This window comes from Entelurus aequoreus, linkage group LG07 (genome assembly GCF_033978785.1).
Source record: "Entelurus aequoreus isolate RoL-2023_Sb linkage group LG07, RoL_Eaeq_v1.1, whole genome shotgun sequence".
NCBI classification, from domain to species: domain Eukaryota; kingdom Metazoa; phylum Chordata; class Actinopteri; order Syngnathiformes; family Syngnathidae; genus Entelurus; species Entelurus aequoreus.
The window spans coordinates 9536245-9543177 of NC_084737.1; the positions used below are offsets into that span (position 1 = coordinate 9536245).

At 43.8% G+C, this 6933-nt stretch overlaps 1 pseudogene; it reads right to left on the bottom strand.

Annotated features, from left to right (window-relative positions):
• Window positions 1-5749: 5749 nt before the first annotated feature.
• Window positions 5750-6933, bottom strand: part of LOC133653236 (ER degradation-enhancing alpha-mannosidase-like protein 2) — a 13700-nt pseudogene continuing 12516 nt past the window's right edge.

Consider the following 6933-nt stretch of genomic DNA (forward strand, 5'->3'; position numbering starts at 1 on the left):
ACAAAAAAACAGAAACAGAGACTGAGACACACAAAGGAATCTAAACTAAACATTTAAGACTCACAATGAAAACATAGATTAAAAGTCATCTGCGGTAAAAAGGTGAGTTTTAAGCCGTGCTCTAAAAGAGTCCAGAGTGGTGGCGGACTTAATACTCAGGGGGAGCTTATTCCACAACCTAGGTGCCATCACTGAGAAAGCACGGTCTCCCCTTGTCACTAGGTTTGACCGTGGGACCTTCAGGGTCATCTGGTTGTCTGATCTAAGGCAACGACCCAGCCTGGAGCTGGTGGGTTGGTCCAGGAGATCTTTAATATAATAGTGTATAAACACACATAATATAATACAATAGTGTATAAACACACACATGATATAATATATATATTAAAGATTTATATATATATATATATATATATATATATATATATATATATATATATATATATATATATATATATATATATATATATATATATATATATATATATATATATATATATATATATATATATTAGGGCTGCAACAACTAATCGATTAAATCGATTAAAATCGATTATAAAAAATAGTTGCCGATTAATTTAGTCATCGATTCGTTGGATCTATGCTATGCGCATGCGCAGAGGCTTTTTTTTTTTTTTTTTTTTTTAAATAAACCTTTATTTATAAACTGCAACATGTACAAACAGCTGAGAAACAATAATCAAAATAAGTATGGTGCCAGTATGCTGTTTTTTTTCTCAATAAAATACTGGAAAGGATAGAAATGTAGTTTGTCTCTTTTATCCGATTATTAATCGATTAATCGAAGTAATAATCGACAGATTAATCGATTATCAAATTAATCGTTAGTTGCAGCCCTAATATATATATATATATATATATATATATATATATATATATATATATATATGTGTACACATATATATGTATATATATACACATATATATGTATATATATACACTACCGTTCAAAAGTTTGGGGTCACATTGAAATGTCCTTATTTTTGCAGGAAAAGCACTGTACTTTTCAATGCAGATAACTTTAAACTAGTCTTAACTTGAAAGAAATACACTCTATACATTGCTAATGTGGTAAATGACTATTCTAGCTGCAAATGTCTGCTTTTTGGTGCAATATCTACATAGGAGTATAGAGGCCCATTTCCAGCAACTATCACTCCAGTGTTCTAATGGTACAATGTGTTTGCTCATTGGCTCAGAAGGCTAATTGATGATTAGAAAACCCTTGTGCAATCATGTTCACACATCTGAAAGCAGTTTAGCTCGTTACAGAAGCTACAAAACTGACCTTCCTTTGAGCAGATTGAGTTTCTGGAGCATCACATTTGTGGGCTCAATTAAACGCTCAAAATGGCCAGAAAAAGAGAACTTTCATCTGAAACTCGACAGTCTATTCTTGTTCTTAGAAATGAAGGCTATTCCACTAAATTGTTTGGGTGACCCCAAACTTTTGAACGGTAGTATATATATATATATATATATATATATATATATATATATATATAAAATAAAGAACTCCCATGGATGCATGGGATCATTTTAGAGTGCAACATTTGAGGACAAAGAAGCAGATAACCACAACAAAAGTGTAGTCATGTTCTGGATCTTCTTTGCAGGGTGGAGTCACTTAAGTGTTTGCATGTTGACACAACATTGAAGACATGTCAGCACACACACACACACACACACACACACACACACACACACACACACACACACACACACACGTCATATTCCGCTTGCAAGGTGCCGAGCTTAGGATGGAATTCCCCTTACGTCATATAGCAGGAATGATGAGGAAAAAATACTGGCCTGAGAGCCTCCTCCATACATCCCACACACACACACACACACACACACTCACACACACTCACACTCTCACACCCACACACACACACATTTCATGAGAAGACTATGCAGCGATGTGAGCCTCGCCCTTCTGATTTTGTTGTCATTGACGAACTGCTAATGATGAACAGATGACTCTGTGTGTGTGTGTGTGTGTGTGTGTGTGTGTGTGTGTGTGTGTGTGTGTGTGTGTGTGTGTGTGTGTGTGTGTGTGTGTGTGTGTGTGTGTGTGTCTGAATAGGCTAAAAACATTTGTTTTAATTTGTCTCCAGCTGTATTGTTTTCATGAAGTAAACATTTACATAAGTATGCACAGCAAGAGTGCATGGTAAGTATACTTGGTAAGTATACATGGTAAGTATGCACAGAAAGAATACTGTACATTGTGAGTATGCATGGTAAGTATGCACAGCAAGTATACTGTACATTGTAAGTATGCATGGTAAGTATGTATGGTAAGTATTGTGCATGTAAGTATGTGTGGCAGGTATGCATGGTAAGTATGTATGGTATGTATGCATGTAAGTATGCATTTAAGTATGCATGGTAAGTATGTATGGTATGTATGCATGTAAGTATGCATGGTAAGTATGCATGCCAAGTATGCATGGCAGGTATGCATGGTAAGTATGTATGGTATGTATGCATGTACTGTAAGTATGCATGGCAGGTATGCATGGTAAGTATGTGTGGTAAGTATACATGGCAAGTATACTGTACATGGCAAGTATGCATGGTAAGTATGCATGGTTAAGTATACTGTACATGGTAGGGTATGCATGGTAAGTATGCATAGTAAGTATGTGTGGTAAGTATGCATGGTAAGTATGCATGGCAGGTATGCATGGTAAGTATGTATGCATGTAAGTATGCATGGCAGGTATGCATGTTAAGTGTGTATGGTATGTATACATGGTAAGTACATATGGTATGTATGCATGGTAAGTATGCATGGCAGGTATGCATGGTATGTATGCATGTAAGTATGCATGGTAAGTATGTATGGTATGTATGCATGTACTGTAAGTATGCATGGCAGGTATGCATGGTAAGTATGTGTGGTAAGTATACATGGCAAGTATACTGTACATGGCAAGTATGCATGGTAAGTATGCATGGTTAAGTATACTGTACATGGTAGGGTATGCATGGTAAGTATGCATAGTAAGTATGTGTGGTAAGTATGCATGGCAGGTATGCATGGTAAGTATGTATGCATGTAAGTATGCATGGCAGGTATGCATGTTAAGTGTGTATGGTATGTATACATGGTAAGTACATATGGTATGTATGCATGGTAAGTATGCATGGCAGGTATGCATGGTAAGTATGTATGGTATGTATGTATGTAAGTATGCATGGCAGGTATGTATGGTATGTATGCATGTAAGTATGCATGGTAAGTATGTATGGTATGTATGCATGTAAGTATGCATGGCAGGTATGCATGGTAAGTGTGTATGGTATGTATGCATGTAAGTATGCATGGCAGGTATGTATGGTATGTATGCATGGTAAGTATGCATGGTAAGTATACTGTACATGGTAGGGTATGCATGGTAATTATACTGTACATGGTAGGGTATGCATGTAAGTATGCATGGTAAGTATATTGTACATGGTAGGGTATGCACGGTAAGTATACTGTACATGGTAGGGTATGCATGGTAAGTATGAATGGTGTGAGACACATAAACCGTGTGTGTGTGTGTGTGTGTGTGTGTGTGTGGAGACACAAAGGAAACACACACATTGTTACACAACAATCATATCATAAAGTCCACATTAAAGCAGCTTTAAACACTTCAATTTGAGGGTTCTCACCGGGCCCACTCCAGTTCTCACCGGGCCCACTCCAGTTCTCAGGACCACTCCAGTTCTCACCGGGCCCACTCCAGTTCTCAGGACCACTCCAGTTCTCAGTTGTCACTGCACGTGCACTCTGATGATGTCACGCTCCTGGAAGCCGACCCCTCCCTAGCAACCACGTCCAGCAATTTAGGCAAACATCTGGACCGCTGCTTCTAGAACCTGCTGGTGTGTCAGCTGCTGTGCTTTGGTTCCACTGGCCGCTGGGTTCTACTTGTGTCCGGTTCTGTTGGGTTACATCGCCGGTTCAGGGTTAGGTCGTTCCTTTGGTTTCACCGGAACCACTGACCTGCTCAGGAAGTACACTTTGCTCTTCCTGGGTGATGATGCAGGTACAAAGCCCAATAGCAGTGAAGTTGTCAGGTTGTGTAAATGCTAAATAAAAAGAGAATACAACAAATCCTTTTCAACTTATATTCAATTGAATAGACTGCAAAGACAAGATATTTCATGTTCACACTCAGAAACTTTTGCAAATAATCATGAAGTTAGAATTTAATGGCAGCAACACATTGCAAAAAAGGCATTTTTACCAATGTGTTACATGGCCTTTCCTTTTAACAACACTCAGTAAAGGTTTGGGAACTGAGGAGACACATTTTTGAAGTGGAATTCTTTCCCATTCTTGCTTGATGTACAGCTTAAGTTGTTCAACAGTCTCCCTTATCATATTTTAGCCTTCATACATTGTCATGTCTGGACTACAGGCAGGCCAGTCTAGTACCCGCACTCTTTTACTATGAATGATGGCATCGTTTTGCCGGAATAAGCAGGGGCGTCCGTGATAACGTTGCTTGGATGGCAACATATGTTGCTCCAAAAGCTGTATGTACCTTTCAGCATTAATGGTGCCTTCACAGAAGTGTAAGTTACCCATGTCTTGACCACTAATACACCCCCATACCATCACACATGCTGCCTTTTACACTTTCACCCTAGAACAGTCCGGATGGTTCTTTTCCTCTTTGGTCCACAGTTTCCAAAAACAATTTGAAATGTGGACTCGTCAGACCACAGAACACTTTTCCACTTTGCATCAGTCCATCTTAGATGAGCTCAGGGCCAGCGAAGCGTTTCTGGGTGTTGTTGATAAATGGCTTTGCATAGTAGAGTTTTAACTTGCACTTACAGATGTAGCGACCAACTGTAGTTACTGACAGTGGTTTTCTGAAGTGTTCCTGAGCCCATGTGGTGATATCCTTTACACGCTGATGTGGCTTTTTGACGCAGTACCGCCTGAGGGATCCAAGGTGTGTAATATCATGGCTTACGTGCAGTGATTTCTCCACATTCTCTGAACCTTTTGATGATATTACGGAGTGTAGATGGTGAAATACCTAAATTCCTTGTTGAGAAATGTTGTTCTTAAACAATTTGCTCAGGCATTTGTTGACAAAGTGGTGACCCTCGCCCCCGTCCTTGTTTGGGAACGACTGAGCATTTCATGGAAGCTGCTTTTATACCCAATCATGGCACCCACCTGACCTTTTAAAGTCAAGAGTTCAGAAGGTGGACGGACCTTTAAAGTCAAGAGTTCAGAAGGTGGACGGACCTTTAAAGTCAAGTGTTCAGAAGGTGGACGGACCTTTAAAGTCAAGAGTCCAGAAGGTGGACGACCTTTAAAGTCAAGAGTCCAGAAGGTGGACGGACTTTTTAAAGTCAAGAGTCCAGAAGGTGGACGGACCTTTAAAGACACAAGTCCAGAAGGCTCTGAGCACTTTGTCACCATGGAGGAATGCAAGAAAGACCAGAGTCCAGAACCACACCTGAGTGGAGGAGGGGAAGGTGAAGAGACAAGATGAAGGAAATGTTAAGGACACAGGAGACAAGGAGATGAGGAAGGACGGAAGGAGGGGATTTGTGCTGGTCCAGAAGTGGATTGACCAAGTCATGTGCTGCCCCCCAGTGGTGACAGTCAGTAAGACACGTGGCTGTAATAAAAATAGACTTTAATCCCACAGAGTCACGTGACCAAACCAAGATGCTCCCAGAGCCAAAAGGACGTCCCAAAGTGTCACATGACGTACGAGGTCAGGTGTTGTCTGTGAAAACCTGCCCGAGGACGGCCAGGCGAGCGCTGAAAGGCTGGACGGGACAGGACAGCGTGGGCGCCGTCTTCCTCTTGCCGGGCTTCAAAGCGATGCTTTGGGATCGTCCGGGCGGGTGGTCGTCGGCGTGCGAGGCGGGCGGCGCCGAGCGCTCGCCCAGCAGGATGTCGCGCAGCTCCTGGCGCTCGCGGGCGTGTCGGCTGCAGCAGTGGAGCGCCGCCGGGTCTAGAGGGGTGTGCCTCCGTGTTGAAGATGTAGCCGCCCGCGCTCAGCACGCACTCGCCATCCTCGCCACCCTCCTCCCACGACTCGGCCCCGCCGCCGTGCAGGAAGTGGGCGGGGGTCAAAGAGCAGGTAGAGGTTACTTGAGGGTCTCGGCCAGGGAAGAAGGACTCCATCCTGTTGTCCAGCTGGTGATCTCGCACGTCCTTCACCTGAGAGCGTAAGAAACATGAACGTCGTCCCGACTGGAGCCCCGCCCCCCTCACCCACGCTGGCGTAGCCGCAAGGCTCTTGGGCGATCTTCTCGATGGACTCCAGGGCGTCGAGGACCCAGTTGCAGGTAGGTGTGGTCCCCCGTGGCTCGGAACAGGTCATGGCGCTCTCCATCAGCTCTGCACCGCAAACTCGGCCGACATTAACGGGCGTCCGCCTCGGGCGTGGAAATGAACGGACCGGGTCTGAGCGGGTAGCCCTCCCTCTTGTCCACGCTGTGGACCCCTGAGGGATGCTGTAGAACTCGGGGTAGACTTCCAAACTGCCTCCACACCGGTTAGTAGTTCTGGAAGGTTCTCACGGCCGCTCCAGGTTCCCCAGCAGAGAGCTGAAAAGAGCCAGAGTCTGTGAGGGGTGGCCTCGCACGGCGAAGGGGGCGTGGCTACCTGCAGGCCGGCCAGAAGGCCTCCAGGGACTGGAAGACGGCATGGACACGGTTTCCTTTGTGCATCTGGACCACAAGGTACCAGTCGTCGAAGCGCGTGTAGTTCTGGATGGCGCGGTCGTACGCTGGCGGACAAAGTCACACCTCCGTTGTTCTCGCGCCCCAGAAGGTCACCAGAAGGTCACCTGACTCACCCTCAAACATCTGCAGCAGCTCCTCGTCCTGCAGCAAGATGGCGCCTTTCAACAGGTACTCAAAGTAGGAGTC